Source organism: Triturus cristatus, chromosome 3_1 (assembly GCF_964204655.1).
Source record: "Triturus cristatus chromosome 3_1, aTriCri1.1, whole genome shotgun sequence".
Lineage (NCBI taxonomy): Eukaryota > Metazoa > Chordata > Amphibia > Caudata > Salamandridae > Triturus > Triturus cristatus.
In genome coordinates, this window is record NC_140583.1 from 3,745,179 (window position 1) to 3,764,304 (window position 19,126).

At 48.4% G+C, this 19,126-nt stretch overlaps 1 protein-coding gene across 1 annotated transcript in view; it reads left to right on the forward strand.

The window, feature by feature from the left end:
* The window catches only part of LOC146859568 (zinc finger protein 10-like), a 486,604-nt gene extending 468,541 nt beyond the window's left edge, over positions 1-18,063 (forward strand). The window contains exons 9-10 of the transcript XR_014979310.1: positions 12,063-12,133; positions 18,006-18,063. The gene's annotated coding sequence lies outside the window, so the exon portion shown is untranslated. The remainder of the gene's footprint in view (positions 1-12,062; positions 12,134-18,005) is intronic.
* Positions 18,064-19,126: the final 1,063 nt, after the last annotated feature.

A 19,126-nucleotide genomic window follows, 5' to 3' on the forward strand; every position in this document is an offset into this window, starting at 1 on the left:
GTGAAGGGTAGGTAACGCGGACTTTTGTCCCCCGTTGTAACCCGTCGTGCCTATCTCTTTCTCACCATTGATTGATTGATTGTTCGAACACTGGTTGTTCGATATTGGTTCTTTGGAGGTATTCTCTGCTTACAAATAACGTGGAATAGAGATATTCTGTCTCGTCTTTGCAAGCAGTGAAAAGATAGGTAGTGCAGACTTTTGTCCCCGTTGTAACCCGTCATGCCTATCTTCTCCCCACTGATTGATAGTTGGTTCTGCCCGGACCGCTTATTAGAGATGAACCATCCGGCTCCACTGGAAGGCACCCCTAATAAGGACATGTTTACTAAATATTGACTAGTCGCTGTAGCCTATAGCAAACTATGGCATAAATATACAAAGAAGGATTCCGAAAGTCAGTGGCCACTGATGGGATCCTTTGATGACCATAAAATAGAAACGCTAGAAATAGCTCTACGTAGCAATAAAACGACGCCCACTATGCTCGACAGTTTCGGCATGTGGTGCAAAGAAACAACGCAACGGAAAAAGAGAGAAGAAGTAAAGGCAGAAAAAGAACTACGAAAGGCAGCTCATCTTGTCGCTAGAAAGTTAGAGGAAGAAATAAAGGAGAGAAAGGAAGCTAAACAAAAACAAGAATCTGAAACGTCAGGCCAGTGCCCTGTTAGGACCCCCTCTACGCTCTACCCTGAGTTGCCTTCCAAGCAACGGGCGAACGATGAATTGCTATTAGGTCCTCCGATCATCTACATGCCCCCTCCATACGCTCCCTCCCAACCTATAGTGCAGCACCCACAACCCCCGAACGCAAGCGAAAGCAGTACCAGAGCCTCGGTCCTCACGGCCTCCGCGCCGGCCGAGCCTCTTGTACTGAACACAACGTTAGCAATAACGTTAGATGACCCCGAGACGAGAAAGAAAGATTCCGCCAGAATGAATCGGCTAACAAAGGGTGAACGAGACGGAATCGATAAGGTAGTAAGAACACTAGTAGAACGGAAGGAAAGTGAGGAATATGTGACAGATATGTATAACTCCTATGCCGACAACCACAGACGACACCTTGTCGTACGACTTTGTTATCACACTCTGAATGCCTATGAGGATAAGTACCAGGATAGAGGTCCCGAAGGCTTAGCAACCTTGTATAGAAAGGTTGATATTGGGGAAGAGGGAGAGGGCGATGTGACGGACCTCTTCACATGTACACTCGAAGTCTTCCGACATCTTAAAGAACACAGACAGACGACCAAGACAGAAACCCCCATAGCGACTGAACCCCAGGCAGGAAAAGCTGATACCATGATGCCCATCAAGGAAGCCGCTCCTTACTGGGTCCCCCCACGAGGTCAGGGAACACACGATGACATAAACCACCAAGATGCGAAGGGAAGGGTTGTATATAACTGGGTCTATCAGCCATGGGACCGACAAGACATCCTGACCTTTAGAAAAACCCTACCCGACTTAAGAAAGAACCCGACTGCCTTTTACACAGAACTAGGTACGGCCTTAGGTTCAACTATAATGACCTTGGCGGATATCGATTTGTTCTTCGGGTTATGTCTGCCGGCTGATGTGTGGAAGCAAATCCGGAAAGTCGACCACGCTGAGCCGTTCGGATATACCTGGGTACAACTCGATACCATAGACAAGCAGCGAGAACCTGGACAGAAACCTCTAAAGGCCATATTGGAACTCCCAGACAAGATTGTTCAGAAATTAAAGACCCTAATCCCAGAAAGGAAAGTAGACTGGTCGATAGTGACGGCTTGCCGCCAGAAACCCCAGGAGGATGTATCCGAATACTTCTCTCGATTCGAGACAGTGTTTTCCGATTATAGTGGCCAGGACATGACCACTGCAACCGGACATCACCTCTTTGTCCAGAATTATGTGAAGGGTCTGTCACAGGAAGTCTCCCAGAAGTTACAGACCAGCGAGAGTAGTTGGGCAGCCTCCAAACCCGCGGCTATCCTCCAGATGGCCCAGTACTACGAACACCAAAAGAATGAGAACGATAGCGCGTCCGAGAGAAAGAAAAAGGAGCTGAAGGAAAGGGTAATGATCGCACAGTTGCAAGGGGTGACCATAGGAAGGGAACCTCCCAAGGGAAACTACCAACCGACTGCCCCTAGGAAACTACCCCCTAGAGACCATGCACCCGCACCCTACGTTGGACGCAGGGACTTAGACGAGAATCAGTGTGCGTTCTGTAAAGGGTTCGGACACTGGAAATCCCAGTGCCCGGTCCTTCTGGATATGAACAAGAGTAGGGACACAAGAGACATAGCAAACAGCCCCAGAAATAGAGGACAGGGACGAGGGTACAGGAACGACACCACCAGTGACAGGCCATACAGACCAAACACCTTCGACCGCCCCCGACAGAACCAGTGCCAGCAGTCCGACTATGAAAACACCCATGACTTTGCATAGGACCGCCAGGGGCAAGGGAGGGGTCCAGTCGAACTCCGTGTTGACCAGCAAGGTCCTTACGTCACTGCTAAGGTCCTGGGCACAAAGTCTCCATTTTTGGTAGACACTGGGGCGACACGTAGTGCTCTATCTAAACGGCTGATCCCAAGGGCACCCTTGTCTGGCTCACATGTAACCTCAATAGACTTTGATGGAACGCCCTCCACTAATCCCTTGTCCGCACCAATCTCCTTTGACTTGGAAAATAACACCACTGACACGACATTTCTGCTCTCCTCCAACACCCCCGACGCCATTATGGGTCTTGATTTACTAAAACATTTCCGGGCTACCATCAGATGTTCCCCAGACGGAGTCCGAGTCATACTGCACGATAACCCAGATCTGTTCAGGCCTTGTCTCACACGACGTATGTTCTCCATAACCGATGCTGACCTGTCCCTACTTGACACGTTACCCACACATCTATGGGCTAAAACCGACTCAGACGTAGGACGCATGGTGATCGACCCTGTACACATAACTGTCCGACCGGACGCAGTGCTCCCAAAGCTTCCACAGTATCGGATATCGCCTGAAGGCGAGAAGGCGTTGGTGGAAATCATCCAGTCCCTAGTCGATGCAGGAGTGGTAGAAGAAGTAGTTAGTAATGTTTGCAACAGCCCTATCCTACCCATTGTTAAGAAGCAAGGCGAGGGAGATGAGAAAGCATACCGCTTCATTGTCGACTTACGAGAAGTTAACAAAGTAGTCATACCTCAGTACCCCGTAGTCTCAGATATCACCACCATCCTCACCCTGATTCCGTCCACTGCCACTACCTTTACCGTTATTGATCTCAAGAACACATTCTTTTCCATCCCCATCCACCCAGACAGCCGCTACCTTTTCGGCTTCACCTTAAAAGCCCGTTCGTACAGATTTTGTAGGGCACCACAGGGCTACACTGAGAGTCCCAGCATATATAGCCAGGCCCTCAAGAGACAACTGGATGCAGTTCAACTACCGGATGGAGTGGTGTTAATACAGTATGTCGATGATATTCTTTTGGCGGCCGACACCACTCCGCTCGCAGTCACAGCCACCATCCACCTCCTCCACTTCCTCGCGGAGAACGGTCACAATGTCTCCAGGAAGAAGTTGCAATTCTGCCAACCCCAAGTGACATACCTAGGCCACCTCCTATCCAAAGATGGGAGGAAGCTTACACCTGACCGAATTCAGACCATCCTAGAAACCCCTGTTCCCAAAACTCAGAAGCAAGTGCGGTCTCTGGTAGGCCTCACCTCCTTCTGTCGACAGTGGTTGCCAAACTTCAGTCTTATTGTAAAACCTCTGCTTTCCCTGTTGTGGGACACCCCCGCGCCGCACGGCCACCAGCTGCTGCGTGTGCCTCCCCGCCTTCTGCCTCGCTGCCCCGGCTCCGCCGCGTGACCACGCCCCCTGACATCGAGCGGCGTGGTCTGTGCCAGCTTCCTGTCTGTTGTTGCCATAGTGATCTGCTAATTTGTATTGTATTGCACTGTGCTGTTTGCTGTTGTTTTTCTTTCCCCACTTGTGCCTGATATCGCCTTCGTTGTTTCTTCACGCACCCGTCTCCCCGTTGTTGCCATAGTGATCTGCTAATTTGTATTGTGCTGTTTGCTGTTGATTTGTTTTCTTTCCCCACTTGTGCCTGACTTCACCTTCGTTTTTTTTTCACGTCCCCGTCTCATCCCTCCCCGCTCCCCGCTTCCCGCCATCACCGCTAGCCCCGCCCCTTTTCTTTGTGTACCCTCCCCGCTCCCGCCTCCCAGCTGCTCCGCCCCCCCCCCGCGCACTTCGCCATATATGGCGACCGTGCGAACGCGCAACGGTCACGCGCAGCGGGCGCGCCGATTGTGCGCCGAAGGCGCTCCAAAGGTAAGCCCGTCTACTCCCGTCCGCGCCTGGACCGCGCCCAGTGCCAGGACCCCTGGCCCTCGAAGACCCCGACCGACCCGCCTGACGTACACCGCCGCCAACCTCAGCGCACTCAACGCCGGTCGACTCCCAGGATGCTACCAAGCCACACCACGACGCACCCACGGACCCTTCAGCTGCCACGCCTGCAAGTTCACCTTCATCCGGACCTGCCCCGCACCAGCACCCGCCAAGTCGAACACCAGCAGCACCCACCTCAAGTGCATCCTGCTCAACACCCGCTCCGTCCACAGACACGCCATCGAACTCTGGAACCTCCTCGACACCACAGCCCCTGACGTTGCCTTCCTCACGGAGACCTGGATGAACGCCTCTGCAGCACCCGACATCGCCATCGCCATCCCAGAGGGCTACAAGATCACCCGGAGGGACCGCACCGCCAACCAGACGGGAGGAGGCATCGCCATCATCCACAGAAACACCATCCGTATCACGACCAGCACCGACAACACCCTTACCACCGCCGAACACCTGCATTTCCAGATCCACACCGACCCGAAGACCACCCTCAGAGGCACCCTGATCTACCGGCCTCCGGGACCACGCACCCAATTCAGCGAGGACATCGCCGACTTCGTCAGCCCGCATGCCCTCCCCTCCGCTGACTACATCCTCCTGGGGGACCTCAACTTCCACCTGGAGAACAACAACGACCGCAACACCAGCACCCTGCTCGACAACCTCGCCAATCTTGGACTCAAGCAGCTGGTGTCCACCCCCACCCACCTCGCCGGACACACACTCGACGCAGTCTTCTCATCCAGCACAGACATCGCCTTCAGCCACGCCACAGAGCTTCAATGGACGGACCACAGCTGTGTCCACTTCACCTTCAAAAGAACGATGACCCACCACCACCAGCAACAGGTTGCCCGCAGAAGCTGGAACAAGATCACAGCCGACCAGCTCACCACCTCCTTGAGCCAGCACCCTCCTGCCAGCTCAGCGAACCCCAGCCAGGCCGCAGACAACCTTACGAAATGGATCAGCAACTGCGCGGACGAGCTCGCCCCACTGAGGACCCCGCCCAGCAGACCCGGCAGCAAGAAAGCCCCATGGTTCACCGACGAACTCAAGAGCTCCAAGAAGAACTGCCGAGCCCTCGAGAAAGTCTGGAGAAGGGAACCAACACCGGACAACAGGACCACCTTCAAGCTCGCCACCCGGAAGCACCACCAGCTGATCCGCGCCGCCAAGAAAACTGCATTCAAGGACCGGCTGGACAACAACGCACACAACTGCAAGGAACTCTTCAACATCGTGAAAGAGCTTTCCAACCCCAGCACAGGAAACAACGACATCACCCCATCGCAAGACCTCTGCAACTCCCTCGCCTCATACTTCCACAACAAGGCGGACATACACAACAGCTTCAACAACCAACCAACACACACCACGACCGAACCACCACCCCCCACCACCACCCTCCGCGCCTGGACTCCGATCAGCACCGAAGACACAGTCCGCATGATGAACTCCATCCACTCAGGATCTCCGACCGACCCCTGCCCCCACCACGTCTTCAACAAAGCCGACGCTGTCATCGCACCCCACCTGCGAGACATCATCAACACATCCTTCGACACCGCCACCTTCCCTGAGAGCTGGAAGCACGCCGAACTCAGCGCTCTACTCAAGAAACCCACAGCGGACCCCACCGAACTCAATAATTACCGCCCCATTTCGCTCCTCCCGTTTCCAGCCAAAGTCATCGAGAAGACCGTCAACAAGCAGCTGGCCGCCTTCCTTGAGATGAATGGATCCCTCGACCCCTCACAGTCTGGCTTCCGAGCCAACCACAGCACCGAGACCGCCCTCATCGCCGCCACCGATGACATCCGAGCCCTGATGGACAACGGAGAAACAGCGGCCCTCATCCTCCTAGACCTCTCCGCGGCATTCGACACTGTCTGCCACCGCACCCTAGTACAGCGCCTCAGCAACGTCGGAATCCAGGAGAAGGCTCTGGAATGGATCATCTCCTTCCTCGACGGAAGAACACAGAGAGTCCGCCTACCACCGTACAAGTCAGAAGCCACCGAAGTCATCTGCGGCGTCCCTCAAGGATCCTCGCTGAGCCCCACCCTCTTCAACGTCTACATGAGCCCCCTCGCGGCCATCGCACGCCAACACAACCTCAACATAATCTCCTACGCCGACGACACCCAGCTGATCCTCTCCCTGACCAACGACCCCGCCGCCGCCAGAGCCAATCTGCACGAAGGGATGAAAGAGGTAGCCGAGTGGATGACGACCAGCCGCCTGAAACTGAACTCAGACAAGACGGAGGTCCTCATCCTAGGCTCTTCACCCTCCGCCTGGGACGACTCCTGGTGGCCCCCCGCCCTGGGCACCGCACCCAAACCGACAGACCACGCACGCAACCTGGGCTTCATCCTGGACTCCTCTCTCTCCATGACCAGGCAAGTCAACACCGTCTCCTCGGCGTGCTTCAACATCCTACGCATGCTACGGAAGATCTTCTGGTGGATCCCCACCGAGACCAGGAAGACCGTGACCCAGGCCCTCGTCACCAGTCGACTGGACTACGGCAACGCCCTCTACGACGGCACCACCGCCAAGCTCCAGAAGAGACTCCAGCGGATCCAGAACGCCTCAGCCAGACTCATCCTCGACATCCCGCGAACCAGCCACATCTCCGGACATCTCAGAGACCTGCATTGGCTCCCCGTCAACAAAAGAATCACCTTCCGCCTCCTCACCCACGCACACAAAGCCCTACACGACCAAGGCCCGAGCTACCTCAACAACCGAATCAACTTCTACGCTCCCAAACGCCACCTCCGCTCAGCCAACCACGCCCTCGCCGCCGTCCCCCGCATCCGAAGAGCGACAACAGGAGGAAGGTCCTTCTCCTACCTGGCCGCCAAGACCTGGAACTCCCTCCCGACCGACCTGCGCCTGACCCAAGACCACCTCTCCTTCAGGAAGAAGCTGAAGACCTGGCTGTTCGAGCAGTAACGGCACCCCCCTCCCCCCAGCGCCTTGAGACCCTATGGGTAGGTAGTGCGCTCTATAAATGTTCTTGATTGATTGATTGATTGGCTAAAGATGTCCCCTTCCCCCTCCCCTGGACACCCGAATGCCAATCCTCCTTCAAAGAATTACGAGATGCCCTTTGCTCAGCACCAGTCCTAGGAACCCCAGACTACACTAAACCTTTCTCCCTCTTCACCCACGAAAGGGAGGGATGCGCGTTGTCTGTTCTAACCCAGTCCATAGGTCCCAAGCAACGCCCTTGTGCCTACTTCTCTGCCACTCTTGACCCTGTAGCCAGAGCTTTGCCTGCCTGCCTTCGAGCGGTAGCCGCCGCTGCTGTCTCTATCCGACAAAGTGAGGGGATCGTGCTTTCAAACCCCCTCACCGTGCTAGTACCCCATGCAGTTGACACCCTCCTGAACCAGACTAAGACTCAACACCTGACTAGCGCACGACTGACTGGTTATGAACTGACTCTGCTTGCACCCCACATCACGTTGAAACGATGCACCACTCTGAACCCAGCCACTCTGCTACCTCTCCCTAACAATGACCCCAATGCGTCCCCTATACATGACTGTGTGACCCTCACCGACGAACAGACCAAGAGTAGAGCTGACCTCCGAGATACTGCCTTCCCAGATCCTGACGGAGAGCTGTGGGTAGATGGCTCATGCATCAAGCTCCCCGACGGCACCACCTCAGCCGCCTATGCAGTCACCACGGCCCGAACAGTTGTTGAGACAGCCCGCATCACACAGCGATCCGCACAGGCGGCTGAACTGATTGCTCTCACACGAGCATGCATCCTAGCAGCGGGAACAACCGCAAACATTTACACCGACAGCCAGTACGCCTTCGGGGTGGTTCAACACTTTGGGCTCCTATGGAAGGAGAGGGGATTCCTGACTTCCCATGGCACACCCATCCTACATGGAGATCTAGTCTCCGCTCTGACCGAAGCAGTCCTCCTCCCCACACGGCTAGCTGTGATCAAATGCCAGGCACACAAAAAGGTGACGGACATTATAGGACAGGGAAATGCGCTGGCTGACATCACTGCCCGAACCACAGCCGAGAATAGGTCAACAACACGCATGTACGTGACCAGGTCACAAACTGAAAAATGGAAGGATGCTAGGGAAACCATTAGAGACATACAATTGGCCAGCTCACCACACAAATTTACTGAATGGGCACGGGTGGGATTGAAAGATGATGAAGGCTGCTGGCGAACTAGAGACACGAACAAATGGTTGCTACCTGACTCATACCTGATTCCCATGCTGACCATGACACACTCCCCCGCACACATAGGGGCTGCCCCCATGATTGAACTCATCTCCAAAGTCTGGCACAACGACAAAATCCCAGACTCAGCTAAACGCCTAGTCCAACAATGTCTGATATGCCTCCAACACAACCCTGGTAAAGGAACTGCTGTGCCCCGGGGAGGGTTTGGGGTTCCTAGTCACCCCTTTGAGGTCCTACAGATGGACTACATTCAGTTAGAAAGGTGCCAAACCCTGAAGTACGTGCTTGTCGTTGTGTGCGCCTTCAGCAAATGGGTGGAAGCCTACCCAACCCGCGACAACACTGCTATGACTACCGCAAAAGTACTACTGAAAGAATTCTTCCCCCGTTACGGCCTTTGTCGAATTTTGTGGAGCGACAACGGCCCCCACTTCGTAGCCGAAGTTATCCAACTCATCTTAAAAGGGTTGGGTGTAAAACAGAAATTTCATGCGGTCTTCCACCCCCAATCTGCAGGCTTGGTTGAGCGACATAATGCCACATTGAAACTCAAACTAGCCAGAATAGTCGCCACCACAGGACTGAAATGGCCAGACGCCCTCCCACTAGCATTGCTATCAATGCGTTCCACTCCTACCAAACACCACTTAACCCCCTACGAGGTCGTCTTCGGGCGACCCATGAACCTTTGGACTGCACCAAAACCAGCATCCATTCACGGCGTCCCGGACGTCCTCATGTCTGACTATCTGTACAATCTAACTAAAACGTTGTCTGTTATCCATCAGCAGGTGCTGCAAGCCATTCCCGATGCTTCCAGGGGCCCCGGACACGACATCCAACCCGGCGACTTTGTCCTAGTGTGCAACTTCCAGCACACCAAGAGTCTGGAGCCCCGGTGGACGGGCCCCCTGCAAGTCCTGATCACCACCCGAACAGCTCTTCGAGTGGAGGGGAAACGTAATTGGCTGCATGCACACCACTGCAAGAAGGTATCATCGACCCTGAGAACCACCGACAACATCACCGCCCAAGAGGAACTTCTGGACAAAGACCGACCATCCCTGAGCTGCTGCCCGAATACAGAGACACTTGAATTGACTGAATATCCCGATCCCACTGTGCCATCCAAAGAAGGGTATAACCTACGACGCAAGGAGGAAACTTCGGCTAAGCAGACCACGAACTAAGTTGAAATCTCAGAGCGGTTGCCTAGTCACCTCAAAGGCCTCCAGGAGAGAAACTAAACAAAGTCTGTGGTTCTGCCCGCTACCGAGTCCCTTGAAGGTGATGGAAGCACCCGACATGAAGGTGATGGAAGCACCCGACATGAAGATGATGGAAGCAACCGGACGTCCGAAGATCCACTACAAAAATCCAAAGACTGACAAAATGCACAGCTCAAAGACCATTGCACTTTTTGTTACCCTTCTCCTTTGCCTCCTTCTCATGGTCACTTTCTGGATCCTGGAAGAGAACGCACCCGCTCATAAGACATTGCTGACCACTGCCCAACCCACCACCATGAAAGAACACCATCTGATTTCACTTTCACCCCAACTCCGAGAAAGACGTAAGGAGTTCTGGAATAACTCTTTTGTGCAACTGCTCCACCAACACAACCTTGCCGCCAATGCCACTAACTGCTGGATCTGTGGATTGCTACCACATGCCACTGGACATTCTATCCCTTTCATCCCTTCGCCCTTCTCTGTCCATGGCTCCTGCCTCGCTTGGCTAATCCTCCTGCAAGAAAGTTACAAGGACAATGCCACTTCCTGCAAAACTGTGTCGCACTTCTATCATGGGTTCTGGCTGAACCAAACTGGAAAAACCTCTGCCCCCTTTTGTCCTTTGAGATCAACCACCTCTTTCCATATGGACATCCCTGCCAAGAAGCGAGTTGAAATGCAGGTGTTCAACAACCCAGCCAGACCCACCTTCTCTTACCTCCGGAAACGAACGGCCGCCACCCTAACAGTGGCCCTATCCGTCGTCAACATCACAGGTCTGGTGTGCCTCGAAGGCCTAGGAACACAGCCGGTAGGCCACAGTTCCTGTCTCATCACCCGAACATTGGACTCAGTTGACCCACCCTCCTTTGTTACCTCCCCAAATATGTACTTCGTCTGTGGTACTAAGGCCTACACCTGGCTTCCGAAAGGTTGGGGGGGCACCTGCTAAATCGCTTTTATCCTTCCTCCAACATATGTGGCTCCAGCAAACCATCACCGGCAGAAACGTGCAAAGGACATTGTACAAGCCGACTCCACTGGAGCACAGTTCATGGATGCAGTAAAGGGACTTGTTCCACTGTGGGGTCCAATGGCAAACAGCCGTGCCATCCGGCACCTGACCCAGGCAGTCGAAACCACAATGAACATTACAGCCGGCATCCTCACCAACAACACCGCTGAGCTTCAGGCCGCCCGCCTGGTAGCTCTTCAGAACCGCCTCGTTCTAGACGTGGTTCTGGCTGATCGTGGAGGAGCATGCCGCATCATTGGGTCCAGCTGTTTGTCAGGACACTACGTCGTCTCTTACCTTATGAAGTCTTCACGACGCAGTAAATTTCGCAGGGACGCAAGAGACCAACTTCCCAAATATCTAATTTATACCTGTAATTGTTTTGAATTTACTACTAGATATGAGTTAGAAATCTAGGAGGAGGGCCGGATACTGGGCGTAATGTTGGGGTTTCTGTTGTCGTCCTGTTAAATTACAAGTACATAGAATTACTATTAAGTTCTTAAAACTGGTTCCTAAACTATTCTTGTTAACTGCATAAAAAGTTTTATTTTATATCATAGTGCTGCCTACCTGCGAGCAACTCTTTTTTGGCCACGCCCGAGTATTTTCTTTTCTTGCGTGAAGAGGCTTGTGTAGGCGATGTGAGAGGAGGATTACTGTATTCTTGGATTTTCTCTGGTTGAGCGCCGGATTTCAATATTCTATGAGGTTAAAGAAAAGACATTATAAGCATTCATAACCTTTTTATCATCCCTCTATACGTTTTAACTTTCTAGGGTACTCACTTAACTCCTGCTCAAGCGTTGCGTGATATTCGGTCTCTTCTTCTTAGGTAGCTGTTGATTAAGCTCATCTCTTGGTAATCTAGTACTCATCACATTGGAAACATTTCCCCTAAAATTGAGCCCTTTTACAATAAACCACTGAATAGTTCTTATCACATTATAAACATTGCACTAATACAATTCCTTTTCTATAAGCACTGATTAGCTTGTTAAACAATAGTCCAGATAGATCGTTTTTCTGTAGTTACTTTCCTTCTAGAAAGTTTTCCAAAAATTGTTCTGTCTTTTCTTAACAGGAACCTTTCTTTCGTTGGGCGCCTTATGAAAAATAAAGTACTTATCTCCTCATCTTTGTCTTTTTCTCTTTAGGGCCTGCCGGTGAAGAGAAGAGAACCTTCAGCATCGGAGATTTTCCAAGGGACTTCCGCTTCCAGAATCAGGTAAGGATTAGTCTGCAAACGGAGGCTTTCTAACGCGGTCCGACGCGCTAGACAGAAAGAAGGCAAAGCGCCTTCCAGAACACTGGGTGCGGTTTAAATAGGAAACCGCACCCGGTGTCTTCACGTGCTGCTCACGTTATCGCGGTTGTGCTCACATGCGCCCATGCGCTCGTTTCCTTACACGTGCTTCCATGCTCAGCCAAAACGTGATGGATGTTTAAAACCCAATGAGTTTACCAAAACGTGAGAAATACAGATTACAAAATAAACAAACATTCTTAATGTTCTTAGTTCCGCACAGTGAGTTACATTATGACTACCTTCATAAACATACTACATCCTTGCGGAAGTGCGGGTGCACGGGTCAGGGGTGGGTTTTTTCAGTGGGTAATGAATACAAACTTGAATGGGGACAGTAGGGACGTGCTGATGCTCGGGTCTGAGGTGGATTTGACTAAACCGAGTCAGAAGTCATGAAATTCATGACAGTACTCCCCTCTTAAGATCCCCCCTAACAATCTGGCAATTGGTCTAGGTTTCTTTGGGAATCTTATGTGAAAGTTTTTAACCATTTTGGGAGCGATCTTTAAATTAGTTAAAGGTTCCCAAGATCGTTCTTCGGGGCCATAGCCTTTCCAATCAATTAAATAAAATAATTTCCCACGAAATCTTTTGGAATCCAAAATTCTTTTGACTTCAAATTCTGGATGACCGTCTACAACAATAGAAGGAGGTGGACAAACCAGTCGAGTATTGGGGTGAAATGGTTTGATTAATGACCCATGGAAAACTGGGTGACACTGATATTTCTGAGGAAGTTTAAGTTTTACACAAACCGGGTTTATTACCCTTTCTACCACAAAAGGACCTATGAATCGTGGAGTTAGTTTTTTACTTCCTTTTAGTCGTAAATTTCGTGTATTCAGCCAAACCTTATCTCCTATTACATAAGTAGGTTGAATGGTTCGATGTTTATCAGCTGCCTTCTTTTGACTTTCTTTAGCCTGTGCTAGATGGTATTGAGCTTCCATATGTGTGGTGTTTAATTTTGAAATGTAGTCATGTATGGATGGCACCTCTGAGTACTTGCTTACTTCACTAGGAATGTTTCTTGGGTGAAATCCATAATTACAAAAAAATGGTGACATGCCAAGAGAAGAATGTTCTAGATTATTATATGAAAATTCCACAGTACTTAACAAATCGGACCATTCTTCATCAACAGTTGTTAACATACAACGCAAAAATTGCTCTAAGGTTTGATTAGTTCGTTCAGTTAACCCATCGGTTTGAGGATGATAACCTGATGATAATTTAACTTCCATATTCAACAATTTGCTTAACTCTTTCCATACATGCAAAATAAATTGGGAACCCCTATCTGAAATAACCACTGATGGAATTCCATGTAACTTTATTACATTGGCCATAAGAATATGAGCTAATTCCATAGCAGTGGGGAGTTTTTTCAAAGGTATGAAATGAGCCATGCGGGACAACTGATCTACAACAGTCAAGATTGTAGTATACCCTTTCTTGGTGGGAGGAAGTTCTACCACAAAATCCAAAGAAATGGTGTGCCATGGTTGAGGTGGTATGGATAATGGTTTTAGTAAACCACTAGGTGCTTGATGGGATGATTTATTCTGACAACAAACACTACAAGTTTTTACAAAATCTTGTACATCTTTGAACATAGAAGGCCACCAAAATTGTCTTTTGATGAGTTCAAACGTCTTAGTAATTCCTGGATGAGCTGACAATTTAGTATCATGATGAAGATGCAAAATCATTTGTTGATGTTCACATGCTGGTACCAAAATTTGGTCATTTACAAACAACAAATCGTCTCTCTTTTGAACAAATGGGTAGTCTTCTTTCCATTTGTCAAATTCTTTCTTCTTAAATGATTCTTTTAAGTCAGTGATTACATCACATGTAGTTAAACAGGCTTGAAAACGGATTGCTGGTAGTACAGGTTTTTCCACAACATTGTATTCAAAGTCTTTTTCACCTATTCGAGATAAGGCGTCCGCCTTCAAATTTTCTTTTCCAGGTCGATAAGTGATGATAAAGTTATAATCATTAAAGAACAAAGACCATCGCAATTGTCTGGCAGATAGGGCCTTGACAGATCTCAGTGCTTGTAAGTTACGATGATCTGTTTAAATAGTTACTGGATGTCTCGCACCCAACAAGTAATGGCGCCATTCCACAAAAACTGCTTTTATTGCCAGTAATTCCTTGTCTGCTATGGCATAGTTTTGTTCCGGAGCAGCCAATTTTCGAGAATAGTACGCGATTGGATGCATTTGACCGGTATTTTTATCGCGTTGTGATAAAATGCCTCCTAAAGCAAATTGAGAGGCATCTGCTTCCACGATAAAAGGCTGTGAAGGGTCAGGATGCCTCAAAATAGGGGCAGTAGTAAATTTTGTCTTAAGTTCTTGAAATGCTTTTTCTGCAGAATCTGACCATTCAAATTTTACCCCTTTTCGTAAAAGCCGTGTTATTGGGGTAATAATTTGAGAAAAGTTTTGAATGAATCGGCGGTAAAAGTTTGCAAAGCCCAAAAAGCTTTGTATCTGTTTCACAGAAACTGGTCTTGGCCATGTAGATACTGCTTCCACTTTTTTTTGATCCATTTCTATGCCTAACGGGCTGATAATGTATCCAAGGAAATCTACCTGTGAAACATGAAACAGACTCTTTTCCAATTTAACATAGAGAGAATTGGAAAGCAATTTTTGAAGAATGGCACGAACTTGTTTTACATGTTCCTCACTTGACTTTGAATAAATGAGTATGTCATCAATATAAACGACACAACAAACATCTATAAACTCATGTAAAACTTCATTTATAAAAAATTGGAAAGGGGCTGGAGCGTTACAGAGTCCAAAGGGCATTACTTGGTATTCAAAGAGGCCAAATTTTGTGCGAAACGCAGTTTTCCATTCATCGCCCTCCCGAACTCGTACAAGATGATAAGCTCCGCGCAAATCCAATTTTGTATAAATTGTAGCTTGTTTTACTTGGTCCAACAAAGTTGGAATAAGAGGTAAAGGATACCGGTTCTTAATGGTAATGTTATTTAGCGCTCTATAGTCCATACACGTGCGTAACTCCCCCCCCCTTCTTTGGTATGAAAAAAAGAGAAGAAGAGACTGGTGACTTGGAGTGCCTGATGAAGCCATTGTCAAGATATTCATCTAAATAATTTCGTAAGTGTTCATTTTCTTTTTCAGTCAAAGCATAGATCCTACTACAAGGCAATGTAGCTCCCGGAGTAAGATCAATTCGACAATCAAAGTCTCTGTGAGGAGGAAGAGTGTTTGCCCTTTTTTCATCAAAAACATCAACAAGATCCGAATATTCAGATGGTACACCTTCCAATAATAAGATGCTTGAAGACTCAATTGGAAAATCGTACCCTTGAACAAGATTTTCTAGATGGTTACCGCTAAAGCACTGATGTTGACAGTGTTTGGATTTGAACATAATGCTTTTCGTCTCCCAATCAATACTGGGATTATGTAGTTTCAACCAAGGTATTCCCAAAATTAACCTAAACTGGGGTGCATCTATAATGTCAAAAGTTATGACTTCATTATGTATGCAAGAACTTGCCATGCTTAGGCATTCTGTTTGCCTTTGAATGGGACCTGACGACAATTCTTTCCCATCTACAGCTCTTACTACTTCTGGGTTTTTCTTACTCTCAGTTTTAAAACCCAATTTCTCTAAAAAATGTGTATCAATAAAATTGCCAGTGGCCCCTGAATCAATCAGGGCGTCTACATCCCAAGAACTCCTAGGATCTGATAAAGCTGTTAATCTTACCTTAATACACAAATGACGACTCCCTATAGGAGGAACTGTAGAGGCCAGACTAGAAATTGCCCCGACAAATTGACCTCTTCTTTCGTCGAGTGTACTAGTTTTCCGATTGAGGTTGAACTAAAGCTATCTCAGAGGTCTTGGTTTTCCATTCATTGGGACGAGTTGGGCATTCCTTAACAAAGTGTCCAGTCTTTCCACAATAAAGACACTGATTGAGTTTGTGCCTTTTCTCTTTTTCCTCCTTAGATAGAGGACCACGAATTGAACCTATCTGCATAGGTTCTACACTATCTGTTTTAAACGGTGCATCTCTTTCTTTTATTGTGGTGGATCTTTCTTTGGTCAGAAACAACTTATGATCTGACTTCCCTCTTTCTCCCTTTCTTTCAGACAATCTGTGGTTAAGCTTTACTACTAAATCTATAAAATCATTTATATCTTCAGGAGGGTCCAAAATCTGCATCACCATATCCTTCAACTCATCTTTTAACCCCCTGTAAAAAAGGGAAACTCTTTTATGATCTGGCCACTCTGCCTCTAGGACTAATCTATTAAAGACTGAAATATAATGAAGCAAGTCTGAATTCCCTTGTTTTAAGTTCAGAAGCTCATTATCGGCGGACTGAACAAATACATGTTTAGCAAAAAGTTTTTTCATAGCACGCTCAAAGGCCTTGAAATTATACAGAACAGGGTCATCTTTTTCTACAAGAGGCACTGACCAAAGAGCCGCGTCTCCCCCCAAATAAGATAAAACAAAGGCCACCTTAGAAGAATCATCTGGAAAGGCGTTTGCTTTGGCTAAGAAATGTAAGTGACATTGATTCATAAAAATGGAGTACTTATTATTATCTCCATAAAATCTCTCTGGTTGCGCAAGGGGTATTGGAACTGGGGTGACTACCTGAATCTGAGTTGGAGGACTAGTAGAAGAAGTTGCAGTATCAGAAAATGCTTTAGGAAATGTTGCAGGCTTAATAAGGGGTTTCTGTTGGATTACTCCCTGCAACGCTGACAGATCTCTGCGCAAAGCAGCATTTTCTGTCTTAATTTCTGTCAAAATAGTTGCTATGTCGTGCAATGAGATTTGCGAGGTTTGGTCCATTGCGTCCAGGCGAAATTATCTTCTTGGGCTTTGCCTTCTGTCAGGACACTACGTCGTCTTTTACCTTATGAAGTCTTCACGACGCAGTAAATTTCGCAGGGACGCAAGAGACCAACTTCCCAAATATCTAATTTATACCTGTAATTGTTTTGAATTTACTACTAGATATGAGTTAGAAATCTAGGAGGAGGGCCGGATACTGGGCGTAATGTTGGGGTTTCTGTTGTCGTCCTGTTAAATTACAAGTACATAGAATTACTATTAAATTCTTAAAACTGGTTCCTAAACTATTCTTGTTAACTGCATAAAAAGTTTTATTTTATATCATAGTGCTGCCTACCTGCGAGCAACTCTTTTTTGGCCACGCCCGAGTATTTTCTTTTCTTGCGTGAAGAGGCTTGTGTAGGCGATGTGAGAGGAGGATTACTGTATTCTTGGATTTTCTCTGGTTGAGCTCCGGATTTCAATATTCTATGAGGTTAAAGAAAAGACATTATAAGCATTCATAACCTTTTTATCATCCCTCTATACGTTTTAACTTTCTAGGGTACTCACTTAACTCCTGCTCAAGCGTTGCGTGATATTCGGTCTCTTCTTCTTAGGTAGCTGTTGATTAAGCTCATCTCTTGGTAATCTAGTACTCATCACATTGGAAACATTTCCCCTAAAATTGAGCCCTTTTACAATAAACCACTGAATAGTTCTTATCACATTATAAACATTGCACTAATACAATTCCTTTTCTATAAGCACTGATTAGCTTGTTAAACAATAGTCCAGATAGATCGTTTTTCTGTAGTTACTTTCCTTCTAGAAAGTTTTCCAAAAATTGTTCTGTCTTTTCTTAACAGGAACCTTTCTTTCGTTGGGCGCCTTATGAAAAATAAAGTACTTATCTCCTCATCTTTGTCTTTTTCTCTTTAGGGCCTGCCGGTGAAGAGAAGAGAACCTTCAGCATCGGAGATTTTCCAAGGGACTTCCGCTTCCAGAATCAGGTAAGGCTTAGTCTGCAAACGGAGGCTTTCTAACGCGGTCCGACGCGCTAGACAGAAAGAAGGCAAAGCGCCTTCCAGAACACTGGGTGCGGTTTAAATAGGAAACCGCACCCGGTGTCTTCACGTGCTGCTCACGTTATCGCGGTTGTGCTCACATGCGCCCATGCGCTTGTTTCCTTACACGTGCTTCCATGCTCAGCCAAAACGTGATGGATGTTTAAAACCCAATGAGTTTACCAAAACGTGAGAAATACAGATTACAAAATAAACAAACATTCTTAATGTTCTTAGTTCCGCACAGTGAGTTACATTATGACTACCTTCATAAACATACTACATCCTTGCGGAAGTGCGGGTGCACGGGTCAGGGGTGGGTTTTTTCAGTGGGTAATGATTACAAACTTGAATGGGGACAGTAGGGACGTGCTGATGCTCGGGTCTGAGGTGGATTTGACTAAACCGAGTCAGAAGTCATGAAATTCATGACAGTTGTACCTACGTACCGGATAACTCACCCTCAGTCTACAAGGCGATTGAACACCTCCACAGACTTTCCGCAGAGGTTCATCAGGAGCAAGAAGGATGGTCGCTTGGGAGTTGGTTTTGGGACACTATTAAAAGTTGGGGGTGGAGGTTGTTTACGTTTATCCTAATACCGATTGTGGTACTGTGTGGATGCTGCCTGGGGATTCAATGCTTGCCACCTCTATGTTCACTTTTCACGAACTGCATCTGCCCTAAGACTCTGAACTTTGAAGCAGAACGACTGAAAGCCCTGTATGAAATAGAAGTACGAGGTATTATGGGGATAGATCCGAACTAAACGAGCTGGCGAGATATGTTAAAAGGGAGGACTGTGGAAATTTAGTTCGTAACTAAACATTATCTGCGCCATCTTGTCTCTCCCCAAGCGCCACATGCAGAAAACGCGCGACGGCCATTTTAGGCACCATGACCTCATTGCCGATCGCCAGCGCGTCCCTCTGGCGCTGCGAACATCCCCCCCGCGCGCTGACCACCCCCGCTCTCTCATACATGGGCCATAAACTC